A 13,244-nucleotide genomic window follows, 5' to 3' on the forward strand; every position below is an offset into this window, starting at 1 on the left:
CTTAATGGACCCCAATTTGAGGCCCATAGACACTCCTGTTTGCAGGAAATGCAGGAATCGACCGAGTTGAAATTTCTTTGTGGGGCCTTCCTGGCCTCACACCACGCAACATATTTTCGCCACATGTGGTGATAATGTTGTGCGGTCACCTCCTTTCTGGCTTTGACCAGGGTAGGAATGACCTCTTCCGGAATGCCTTTTTCCCTTAGGATCCGGCGTTCCACCGCCATGCCAACAAACGCAGCTGCGGTAAGTCTTGGAACAGACATGGTACTTGCTGAAGCAAGTCCCTTCTTAGCGGCAGAGGCCATAAGACCTCTGTAAACATCTCTTGAAGTTCCGGGTACCAAGTCCTTCTTGGCCAATCCGGAGCCATGAGTATAGTTCTTACTCCTCTACGTCTTATAATTCTCAGCACCTTAGGTATGAGAAGCAGAGGAGGGAACACATACACCGACTGGTACACCCACGGTGTTACCAGAACGTCCACAGATATTGCCTGAGGGTCTCTTGACCTGGCGCAATACCTGTCCCGTTTTTTGTTCAGACGGGACGCCATCATGTCCACCTTTGGTATTTCCCAACGGTTTACAATCATGTGGAAAAAACTTCCCGATGAAGTTTCCACTCTCCCGGGTGGAGGTCGTGCCTGCTGAGGAAGTCTGCTTCCCAGTTTCCATTCCCGGGATGAAACACTGCTGACAGTGCTATCACATGATTTTCCGCCCAGCGAAAAGTCCTTGCAGTTTTTGCCATTGCCCTCCTGCTTCTTGTGTCGCCCTGTCTGTTTACGTGGGCGACTGCCGTGATGTTTTTCCCACTGGATCAATACCGGCTGACCTTGAAGCAGAGGTCTTGCTAAGCTTAGAGCATTATAAATTTACCCTTAGCTCCAGTATATTTATGTGGAGAAAAGTCTCCAGACTTGATCACACTCCCTGGAAATTTTTTCCTTGTGTGACTGCTCCCCAGCCTCTCGGGCTGGGCTCCGTGGTCACCAGCATCCAATCCTGAATGCCGAATCTGCGGCCCTCTAGAAGATGAGCACTCTGTAATCACCACAGGAGAGACACCCTTGTCCTTGGATATAGGGTTATCCGCTGATGCATCTGAAGATGCGATCCGGACCATTTGTCCAGCAGATCCCACTGAAAAGTTCTTGCGTGAAATCTGCCGAATGGAATTGCTTCGTAGGAAGCCACCATTTTCTACCAGGACCCTTGTGCAATGATGCACTGTTTTTAGGAGGTTCCTGACTAGCTCGGATAACTCCCTGGCTTTCTCTTTCGGGAGAAACACCTTTTTCTGGACTGTGTCCAGAATCATCCCTAGGCACAGCAGACGTGTCGTCGGGATCAGCTGCGATTTTGGAATATTTAGAATCCACCCGTGCTGTTGTAGCAGTATCCGAGATAGTGCTACTCCTACCTCCAACTGTTCCCTGGACTATGCCCTTATCAGGAGATCGTCCAAGTAAGGGATAATTAAGACGCCTTTTCTTCGAAGAAGAATCATCATTTCGGCCATTACCTTAGTAAAGACCCGGGGTGCCGTGGACAATCCAAACGGCAGCGTCTGAAACTGATAGTGACAGTTCTGCACCACGAACCTGAGGTACCCTTAGTGAGAAGGGCAAATTTGGGACATAGAGGTAAGCATCCCTGATGTCCCGGGACACTATATAGTCCCCTTCTTCCTGTTCGTTATCACTGCTCTGAGTGACTCCATCTTGATTTGAACCTTTGTAAGTGTTCAAAAAATTTTTAGATTTAGAATAAGTCTCACCTAGCCTTCTGGCTTCAGTACCACAATATAGTGTGGAATAATACCCCTTTTCTTGTAGTAGGAGGGGTAATTTAATTATCACCTGCTGGGAATACAGCTTGTGAATTTTTTCCCATACTGCCTCCTTGTCGGAGGGAGACCTTGGTAAAGCAGACTTCAGGAGCCTGCGAAGGGGAAACGTCTCGACATTCCAATCTGTACCCCTGGGATACTACTTGTAGGATCCAGGGGTCCTGTACGGTCTCAGCGCCATGCTGAGAACTTGTCAGAAGCGGTGGAACGCTTCTGTTCCTGGGAATGGGCTGCCTGCTGCAGTCTTCTTCCCTTTCCTCTATCCCTGGGCAGATATGATCTTATAGGGACGAAAGGACTGAGGCTGAAAAGACGGTGTCTTTTTCTGCAGAGATGTGACTTAGGGTAAAAACTGTGGATTTTCCAGCAGTTGCCGTGGCCACCAGGTCCGATGGACCGACCCCAAATAACTCCTCTTCCTTTATACGGCAATACACCTTTGTGCCGTTTGGAATCTGCATCACCTGACCATTGTCGTGTCCATAACATCTTCTGGCAGTTATGGACATCGCATTTACTCTTGATGCCAGAGTGCAAATATCCCTCTGTGCATCTCGCATATATAGAAATGCATCCTTTAAATGCTCTATAGTCAATAAAATACTGTCCCTGTCAAGGGTATCAATATTTTTAGTCAGGGAATCCGACCAAGCCACCCCAGCTCTGCACATCCAGGCTGAGGCGATCGCTGGTCGCAGTATAACACCAGTATGTGTGTATATACTTTTTATGATATTTTCCAGCCTCCTGTCAGCTGGTCCTTGAGGACGGCCCTATCTATAGACGGTACCGCCACTTGTTTTGATAAGCGTGTGAGCGCCTTATCCACCCTAAGGGGTGTTTCCCAACGCGCCCTAACTTCTGGCGGGAAAGGGTATACCGCCCATAATTTTCTATCGGGGGGAACCCACGCATCATCACACACTTTATTTTATTTATCTGATTCAGGAAAAACTATGGTAGTTTTTTCACATCCCACATAATACCCTCTTTTGTGGTACTTGTAGTATCAGAAATATGTAACACCTCCTTCATTGCCTTTAACGTGTGGCCCTAATAAGGAATACGTTTGTTTATTCACCGTCGACACTGGATTCAGTGTCCCTGTCTGTGTCTGTGTCGACCGACTAAAGTAAACGGGCGTTTTAAAACCCCTGACGGTGTTTTTGAGACGTCTGGACCGGTACTAATTGTTTGTCGGCCGTCTCATGTCGTCAACCGACCTTGCAGCGTGTTGACATTATCACGTAATTCCCTAAATAAGCCATCCATTCCGGTGTCGACTCCCTAGAGAGTGACATCACCATTACAGGCAATTGCTCCGCCTCCTCACCAACATCGTCCTCCTACATGTCGACACACACGTACCGACACACAGCACACACACAGGGAATGCTCTGATAGAGGACAGGACCCACTAGCCCTTTGGAGAGACAGAGGGAGAGTTTGCCAGCACACACCAAAAACGCTATAATTATATAGGGACAACCTTATATAAGTGTTTTCCCTTATAGCATCTTTTTTATATATTTCTAACGCCAAATTAGTGCCCCCCCTCTCTGTTTTAACCCTGTTTCTGTAGTGCAGTGCAGGGGAGAGCCTGGGAGCCTTCCCTCCAGCCTTTCTGTGAGGGAAAATGGCGCTGTGTGCTGAGGAGATAGGCCCCGCCCCTTTTTCGGCGGCCTCGTCTCCCGCTCTTAACGGATTCTGGCAGGGGTTAAATATCTCCATATAGCCTCCGGAGGCTATATGTGAGGTATTTTTAGCCAAAATAGGTTTTCATTTGCCTCCCAGGGCGCCCCCCTCCCAGCGCCCTGCACCCTCAGTGACTGCCGTGTGAAGTGTGCTGAGAGGAAAATGGCGCACAGCTGCAGTGCTGTGCGCTACCTTTAGAAGACTGAGGAGTCTTCTGCCGCCGATTCTGGACCTCTTCTTATTTCAGCATCTGCAAGGGGGCCGGCGGCAAGGCTCCGGTGACCATCCAGGCTGTACCTGTGATCGTCCCTCTGGAGCTGATGTCCAGTAGCCAAGAAGCCAATCCATCCTGCACGCAGGTGAGTTCACTTCTTCTCCCCTAAGTCCCTCGTTGCAGTGATCCTGTTGCCAGCAGGACTCACTGTAAAATAAAAAACCTAAGCTAAACTTTTCTAAGCAGCTCTTTAGGAGAGCCACCTAGATTGCACCCTTCTCGGCCGGGCACAAAAATCTAACTGGCTTGGAGGAGGGTCATGGGGGGAGGAGCCAGTGCACACCACCTGATCGGAAAGCTTTACTTTTGTGCCCTGTCTCCTGCGGAGCAGCTATTCCCCATGGTCCTTTCAGGAACCCCAGCATCCACTAGGACGATAGAGAAATATACTTTCTTTTCTAAGAGCTCAGGAGAGCCCCTAGTGTGCAACCAGCTCGGCCGGGCACAAAATTCTAACTGAGGTCTGGAGGAGGGGCATAGAGGGAGGAGCCAGTGCACACCAGGTAGTCCTAAATCTTTCTTAGTTGTGCCCAGTCTCCTGCGGAGCCGCTATTCCCCATGGTCCTTACGGAGTCCCCAGCATCCACTAGGACGTTAGAGAAAGTGTAATTGTTGAAGGTGTTGGGCAATCTGTGTTAGCAATATTTTTTGGGGAATCAAAGTATTTAGCCATTCCAGTGATAACATAGTCTTACTGCATCACTGTTTAGATGAGGTACAGTTAAAATGCCCGCTGTCGGGATTCTGGCATTCAGGAGACCGACGGCGGAATCCCGACAGCTGGCATTTTACACATGGGGGTAAATTTACTAAGATGGGAGTTCTATTTCAGATGAGATGTTGCCCATAGCAACCAATCAGCTTCTACTTCTCATTTATCTAGCACCATCTAGAAGATAATACCTGAAATCTGATTGGTTGCTATGGGCAACATCCCATCTTAAATAGAACTCCCATCTTAGTAAATTTACCCCATGGTCGGAATCCCGACACCGCATGGTATTCCCACTCGGTTGGTGGGTAGAACCAATGACGAGCTGCGGTATAATAATACCAGATCTGTTTAGATTTCTGGGTAAAAGTTCAGAACATGGGCTACACTAATACCCCTTTCACACCGCAACCTCTGAACGCGGGTTTAAGGCACATGAACGCGCATAACCCATGTTCATGTGTGGTGTGAAAGGTGCCAGAGTTGAAATACCGGGTCGAGTGACCTGGTATTTCAACCCTGCTCATGACCTGCTCGTTCAACCCGGCTCACTGTGCGGTGTGAACAGGAGCCGGTGTGAACTGGAACCGGGTCGATGCGACCCGTTTCCCCATTTACTCTCTATGTACGGGCGGCGATTGGAGATCATGTGGGCTCCAAGTGCCGCCCCCGCCCCTGCTGACTGCGGTGTGAAAGGTGCCTGAGACGGGTCGCACCCTGGGAGATCATGTCAGGCTCCCGGGCGCGACACGCCTCAGGTGGTGTGAAAGGGGTATAACTTAACAAATGCTGGGATGCAAGTGGCACTTGCAGTTCCCGCAGCATGGTCGGCTGTTGAGAACATGGACAGTCTATTTCGGACAGTTGGTCAGTCAGTCCGCAGACAGTTGTAAGAAGCCACACAGAACCTAGTGGGTGGTCCCTCAGCCAGTCATTCAGGAAATGAACAGCAGCGCTGAAGCCAGTGCACCCCATATTTCTGGTATATATTATATCCCTTTTCTTCCCGAGTACCGGGTCCGATCTGGGATGTTTAAAACCACTTAACTGACGATTTTTCCCTTCAAAAGCGTTAACAACATTGTTTTTTTTAATTTATTTTATTTAATAAAGTTGAAAAAGTATTTTTTTAAATATTTAAACATTATATTATGCACATCTTCAGAACGGCTCTCCTGGTCAAAAACGGGGGGACAGGGTGGGACGGCGCAGTTGCATGAAATCTGACCATGCCAATTAAGTGGTTCCCGGCTACACGGGTAATGACCGTTTCCACTGCACAATACCCGGGTCATTACCATGTTCAACCCAGGTAGGATTCCAGGGTCACTCAACCCGTGTTGAGCCGTTTCCACTTAGTAAAAACCCGTGTTGATGCGCGCCCCAGTGCAAAAACACGGGTAAATTTTGCTAGTGGAAAAGGGGTATTACTGAATTATGGCGATACATTCCAACTACAGTTTTATCACCTGATGCTGTATGATGAATTACATTTGCCTAAGCAAATATTTACTGAGAAAACTTCAACTTAGTACTGCCAACGTGAGTCCTAAACTCCAGGAGGATTTAGAACGCTTCTTTTTCAGAAGATTTTATATGAAAACAATTAAATCACATGTAAGTGCTCACTCTCTGGGGGTTCCAAGTGTCAAATGTGTGGGCCAAGGCTATTTAACCCTTGCAAAACTACAGGTACTTATTCAAATTAATAAAATAGTACCTGTGCCCACTTTGCTACCCATTTTCATGCCCAAAACCTTGTTGGGTCAGGCAAAAGACAACTGAAATTTGACACACACTGTTTTTTTTGTACAATAGTAATTTAGTAATCTGCCTTGATGTCATTGTTTTAATATAACATAAGAGGCAGGAGCAAGCATAATAAGCTGGAGCATGAATGAGAATAAGAAGCTGTCTGACAGGAGATAACTTCAGCCTCACAGTAGATAAATTTAAAACTCTATGCACACTGTACCATACATGTACTGTATGTACTACATGTACTGTATGTAGTGCCACACTGACCGGGTGCATACCGAGCAGCTATGTGAGCGAACATATGTGAGAGAATACATACGGTGGATAACAGAAGCAGCCTAGTGATATTTAAACACACACATTTTATATACACATACACTGTATTATGAGTGTACATGTATATTATACAGCAGCAAGTTGAAACTTTAGGATTAGGAAAGGCTGGAACAAAGAGCTGGTAACTAGTCCGAGCACAGGACAGCTCACACGCCGGCACGGAGGGGGTTACAGGGATCGTCCATCCCCTACACTGACATTCGGGGCAGCAGCCCACCAGTGACCCCTCCCCGGGCAAGGGGTAGTACAGTGAGAGCCGAGGGCTCACTGAAAGATAACTAAACAAGTGAGATTCGCCCCCGCTCACCTCTCTCCGGTACTCGCCGCCGCTCCTGTGATGTCGGTGTCTTTCTCGGTGACCGCCACCGCCGTGCCTGTTCCCACCCGCACTCCCCCCGCCGTAACACCACGCCCACTACATACCACGCCCCTCATGTCCCCGTTTCAAACACCAACTGCCGCCTAGCTCCAGCCCGGCCGGAGGTACAGAGTGGGGAGGGCGCGACATTTGGACGAACCAATCACAGGAGAGCAGGGGCAGAGCGGCGAGCTGTGATAGGGCGGCACCACTACAGTCTGCAGCAGCGCAGCTCGCTAGCTCGGAGTGTAGGTATGAGCAGTGTGACAGGCATCTCTCACGGCGAGTGACGCTTTGTACCCGCGGCGTGTATACTAGTCAACCTCTAGCTCTCGTACCTGTTGGTCTGGCCAGTGTGTGTACCTGGGGCGCCGTGCTGCAGTGTGTATCTGTAGTGCTGGCTACATATAGGAACAGGTGCTGTGAGTGCTGTAGCTGTGAAGGAATGACCGGAATCATCCTCACGTGCGGATTTTCATCCCACTCACATCGAGTATTACTCTGCAATCACACACCATACTCCAAGCTCATGATACACTGCACGACAAATTATACGTCTCTTAATGGGGACGAAACCCTTGAAGAGTGATAAAGTGGCAGCCAATCCGCTCATAACTGCCAGTTACTGCGTGTTACATTGAAAACTGACAGGAGTGGATTGGTTGGCACTTTATCTCTCTCCAAGGCTTGGTACATCTGCCCCAACTCCTGTTAAACTAGGTACACATCTTCCAATGGCGCGTTCCAGCAACCTACGATATGTCACACAGCTGTACAAAGTATCTGCTGTACGACGGCGCAATGTATTGTACACTAGGATGATAATGCCCGATTTCATCCAATTTCGGGACGATATATATCTGGTGAAATTGGGCATTGTGGAGGTGTTTCTGTTCCAATGTGCGTTCCCGTGAGGGTCGGATCGGCTCCCCTAGATCGTTAGTGCTGCACTCGTGATATGTCGGTTCCCGCAGGCATGGCTGGGATCGCATACGATACATTGCATGCAAAATGTACCAAATCGTATGGAACTACTCCTAGGAAGCTCTCGAGAGAGTTCAAGGGAAATCGCCTCCGACTTCACCTCAGACATATCATTGTAGTGTATGGGGCCCTTTACTACACCGCATGCATAGGCCATGGAATCATCCCATTGAACTTGCAGCATATCCAATGGGATGATTCAATGAACGACAGCTGAGATTGATGGAATGGAGGTACACACTGGGGTTATTCAATTAAACCTCGCAGCTAATTGTTGGGCAAAATTCCCGTGGTACGGAGAAAGGCTGTTCAATGAAATAGCCTTTTTCTGCGCCTATAAATCGGGAACAGCTGCAAGGTTCAGTCCAACTGCGGTGGAGTATGGGGTTATCCTTGCTAATTGGATTGCCTCAGCGGAGCAATTAGCCACGGGATACACACGCACACTGTGTATGATATAGCATTCCGATGAACATCAGGATGATATATTGGACGATACATTGTAAAGTGTGTACCCAGCTTTAAACCATTTGGTCAGTCAATTGAGCCGTCATACACTAGTATCAGGATTCCCCACAACACATTGTACTTTTTACTCAGCCTCTATCAGGAACTAAATAGCTTTCTCTTACGTCCTAGAGGATGCTGGGGACTCCAAAAGGACCATGGGGTATAGACGGGATCCGCAGGAGACATGGGCACACTATAAGACTTTGAATGGGTGTGAACTGGCTCCTCCCTCTATGCCCCTCCTCCAGACCTCAGTTAGATTCTGTGCCCAGAGAGGCTGGACACACAATAGGGGAGCTCTCCTGAGTTTCTATGAAAAGACTTTCTGTTAGGTTATTTATTTTCAGGGAGACCTGCTGGCTACAGGCTCCCTGCTTCGTGGGAGTGAGGGGAGAGAAGTCAGACCTACTTCTTCTGAGTTAAAGGCTCTGCTTCTTAGGCTACTGGACACCATTAGCTCCAGAGGGTTCGATCACTTGGTGCGCCTAGCTGCTTGTTCCCGGAGCCGCGCCGTCAACCCCCTCACGGAGGCCAGAAGAAAGAAGCCGGGTGAGTATACAGAAGAAAGAAGACTTCAGTGACGGCAGAAGACTTCGGTAACGAGGTACAGCGCAGCGGTCGCGCTGCGCCCCATGCTCCCACACACATTTCTCTAATGTCCTAGTGGATGCTGGGGACTCCGTAAGGACCATGGGGAACAGCGGCTCCGCAGGAGACTGGGCACAACTAAAGAAAGCTTTTAGGTCACCTGGTGTGCACTGGCTCCTCCCACTATGACCCTCCTCCAAGCCTCAGTTAGATTTTGTGCCCGGCCGAGGTTGGATGCACACTAGGGGCTCTCCTGAGCTTCTAGAAAGAAAGTATATAATTAGGTTTTTTATTTTACAGTGAGACCTGCTGGCAACAGGCTCACTGCAGCGAGGGACTAAGGGGAGAAGAAGCGAACCTACCTGCTTGCAGCTAGCTTGGGCTTCTTAGGCTACTGGACACCATTAGCTCCAGAGGGATCGACCGCATGGAACTGGCCTTGGTGTTCGGTCCCGGAGCCGCGCCGCCGTCCCCCTTACAGAGCCAGAAGCAAGAAGAGGTCCGGAAAATCGGCGGCAGAAGACATCAGTCTTCACCAAGGTAGCGCACAGCACTGCAGCTGTGCGCCATTGCTCCTCATGCACACTTCACACTCCGGTCACTGAGGGTGCAGGGCGCTGGGGGGGGGGGCGCCCTGAGCAGCAATAAAAACACCTTGGCTGGCATATATATCACAATATATAGCCCCAGAGGCTGTATATGTGATAAATACCCCTGCCAGAATCCATAAAAATGCGGGAGAAAAGTCCACGAAAAAGGGGCGGAGCTATCTCTCTCAGCACACTGGCGCCATTTTCTCTTCACAGTGCAACTGGAAGACAGCTCCCCAGGCTCTCCCCTGTAGTTTTCAGGCTCAAAGGGTTAAAAAGAGAGGGGGGGGCACTAAATTTAGGCGCAATATTGTATATACAAGCAGCTATTGGGAAAAATTCACTCAATATAGTGTTAATCCCTAAATTATATAGCGCTCTGGTGTGTGCTGGCATACTCTCTCTCTGTCTCCCCAAAGGGCTGTGTAGGGTCCTGTCCTCAGTCAGAGCATTCCCTGTGTGTGTGCGGTGTGTCGGTACGGCTGTGTCGACACGTTTGATGAGGAGGCTTATGTGATGGCAGAGCAGATGCCGATAAATGTGATGTCGCCCCCTGGGGGCCGACACCAGAGTGGATGGATAGGTGGAAGGTATAAACCGACAGTGTCAACTCTTTACATAAAAGGCTGGATGACGTATCAGCTATGGGACAGCCGGCTTCTCAGCCCGCGCCTGCCCAGGCGTCTCAAAGGCCATCAGGGGCTCAAAAACGCCCGCTCCCTCAGATGGCAGACACAGATGTCGACACGGAGTTTGACTCCAGTGTCGACGAGGTTGAGACATATACACAATCCACTAGGAACATCCGTTACATGATCCCGGCAAATAAAAAATGCGTTACGCATTTCTGACATTAACCCAAGTACCACTAAAAAAGGGTTTTATGTTTGGGGAGAAAAAGCAGGCAGTGTTTTGTTCCCCCATCAAATGAGTGAATGAAGTGTGAAAAAGCGTGGGTTCCCCCGATAAGAAACTGGTAATTTCTAAAAAGTTACTGATGGCGCACCCTTTCCCGCCAGAGGATAAGTTACGCTGGGAGATATCCCCTAGGGTGGATAAGGCGCTCACACGTTTGTCAAAAAAGGTGGCACTGCCGTCTTAGGATACGGCCACTTTGAAGGTACCTGCTGATAAAAAGCAGGAGGCTATCCTGAAGTCTGTATTTACACACTCAGGTACTAGACTGAGACCTGCAGATAGTGCTGCTGCAGCGTGGTCTGTAACCCTGTCAAACAGGGATACTAGTTTGCGAACATAAGACGTTGTCTTATATATGAGGGATGCACAGAGGGATATTTTGCCGGCTGGCATCCAGAATTAATGCAATGTCCATTCGGTCAGGAGGTTATTAGAGACCCGACACTGGACAGGTGATGCTGACTTTAAAAGGCACATAGAGCCTTATAAGGGTGAGGAATTGTTTGGGGATGGTCTCTGGGACCTCTTATCCACAGCAACAGCTGGGAAGAAAATTTTTTACCTCAGGTTTCCTCACAGCCTCAGAAAGCACTGTATTATCAGGTACAGTCCTTTCGGCTTCAGAAATGCAAGCGTGTAAAACGAGGGAAGAGGGAAAAAGCTGCACCAGTCAGCCAGTTCCCAGAATCAAAATTCTTCCCCCGCTTCCTCTGAGTCCACCGCATGACGCGGGGGCTCCACAGGCGTAGCCAGGTACGGTGGGGGGCCGCCTCAAAAATTTCAGCGATCAGTGGGCTCGCTCACAGGTGGATCCCTAGATCCTTCAAGTAGTATTTCAGGGGTACAAGCTGGAATTCGAGGCGTCTCCCCCCCGCCGTTTCCTCAAATCTGCCTTGCCGACAACTCCCTCAGGCAGGGAGACTGTGCTAAAGGCAATTCACAAGCTGTATTCCCAGCAGGTGATAGTCAAGGTGCCCCTACTTCAACAAGGACGGGGTTACTATTCCACACTGTTTGTGGTACCGAAACCGGACCGTTTGGTGAGACCCATTTTATATTTGAAATCCTTGAACACATACATAAGAAAATTCAAGTTCAAGATGGAATCTCTCAGGGCGATTATTGCAAGCCTGGAGGAGGGGGATTACATGGTATCCCTGGACATCAAGGAGGCTTACCTACATGTCCCCATTTACCATCCTCACCAGGAGTACCTCAGATTTGTGGTACAGGATTGCCATTACCAATTCCAAACACTGCCGTTTGGACTGTCCACGGCACCGAGGGTCTTTACCAAGGTAATGGCAGAAATGATTATACTCCTTCGAGAAAGGAAGTTTTAATTATCCCGTACTTGGACGATCTCCTTATAAAGGCGAGGTCCAAGGAGCAGTTGTTGGTCGGAGTAGCACTATCTCGGGAAGTGCTACAACAGCACGGATGGATTCTATACATTCCAAAGTCACAGCTGGTTCCTACCACACGCCTACTGTTCCTGGGGATGGTTCTGGACACAGAACAGAAAAAAGTGTTTCTCCCGCAGGAGAAAGCCAAGGAGCTGTCATCTCTAGTCAGAGACCTCCTGAAACCAAAACAGGTATCGGTGCATCACTGCACACGAGTCCTGGGAAAAATGGTAGCTTCTTACGAAGCAAAATTCCATTCGGCAGGTTCCATGCAAGAACCTTTCAGTGGGACCTCTTGGACAAGTGGTCGGGATCGCATCTTCAGATGCATCGGCTGATAACCCTGTCTCCAAGGACCAGGGTATCTCTACTGTGGTGGCTGCAGAGTGCTCATCTTCAAGAGGGCCGCAGATTCGGCATACAGGACTGGGTCCTAGTAACCACGGATGCCAGCCTTCGAGGCTGGGGGGCAGTCACACAGGGAAGAAATTTTCAAGGACTTTGGTCAAGTCAGGAGTCGTCCCTACACATAAATATTCTGGAACTGAGGGCCATTTACAATGCCCTAAGTCTGGCAAGGCCTCTGCTTCAAAACCAGACGGTACTGATCCAATCAGACAACATCACGGCAGTCGCCCATGTAAACCGACAGGGCGGCACAAGAAGCAGGATGGCGATGGCAGAAGCCACAAGGATTCTCCGATGGGCGGAAAATCACGTCTTAGCACTGCCAGCAGTGTTCATTCCGGGAGTGGACAACTGGGAAGCAGACTTCCTCAGCGGACACGACCTACACCCGGGAGAGTGGGGACTTCATCCAGAAGTCTTCCAACTGTTGGTAAACCGTTGGGAAAGGCCACAGGTGGACATGATGGCGTCCCGCCTAAACAAAAAACTAGAGAGATATTGCGCCAGGTCAAGGGACCCTCAGGCGATAGCTGTGGACGCTCTAGTGACACCGTGGGTGTACCAGTCAGTTTATGTGTTCCCTCCTCTGCCTCTCATACCAAGGGTACTGAGAATAATAAGAGAACGAGGAGTAAGAACAATACTCGTGGTTCCGGATTGGCCAAGACGAGCGTGGTACCCGGAACTTCAAGAGATGATCTCAGAGGACCCATGGCCTCTGCCGCTCAGACAGGACCTGCTGCAGCAGGGGCCCTGTCTGTTCCAAGACTTACCGCGGCTGCGTTTGACGGCATGGCGGTTGAACGCCGGATCCTGAAGGAAAAGGGCATTCCGGAGGAAGTCATTCCTA

General features: G+C 49.4%; 2 protein-coding genes across 4 annotated transcripts in view; one reads left to right on the forward strand and one right to left on the reverse strand.

The window, feature by feature from the left end:
* GPSM2 (G protein signaling modulator 2) overlaps positions 1–7,043 on the reverse strand; it is a 287,348-nt gene extending 280,305 nt beyond the window's left edge. For 2 of the 3 annotated variants that reach the window (XM_063940157.1, XM_063940156.1), the window contains exon 1: positions 6,940–7,043. The gene's annotated coding sequence lies outside the window, so the exon portion shown is untranslated. The remainder of the gene's footprint in view (positions 1–6,939) is intronic. The other variant, XM_063940158.1, reaches the window with a different exon arrangement.
* Positions 7,044–7,067: 24 nt separating this feature from the next.
* Positions 7,068–13,244, forward strand: part of AKNAD1 (AKNA domain containing 1) — a 568,892-nt gene continuing 562,715 nt past the window's right edge. Inside the window, exon 1 of the mRNA XM_063940155.1 lies at positions 7,068–7,238. The gene's annotated coding sequence lies outside the window, so the exon portion shown is untranslated. The remainder of the gene's footprint in view (positions 7,239–13,244) is intronic.

Source organism: Pseudophryne corroboree, chromosome 9, assembly GCF_028390025.1.
Source record: "Pseudophryne corroboree isolate aPseCor3 chromosome 9, aPseCor3.hap2, whole genome shotgun sequence".
NCBI classification, from domain to species: Eukaryota; Metazoa; Chordata; class Amphibia; order Anura; family Myobatrachidae; genus Pseudophryne; species Pseudophryne corroboree.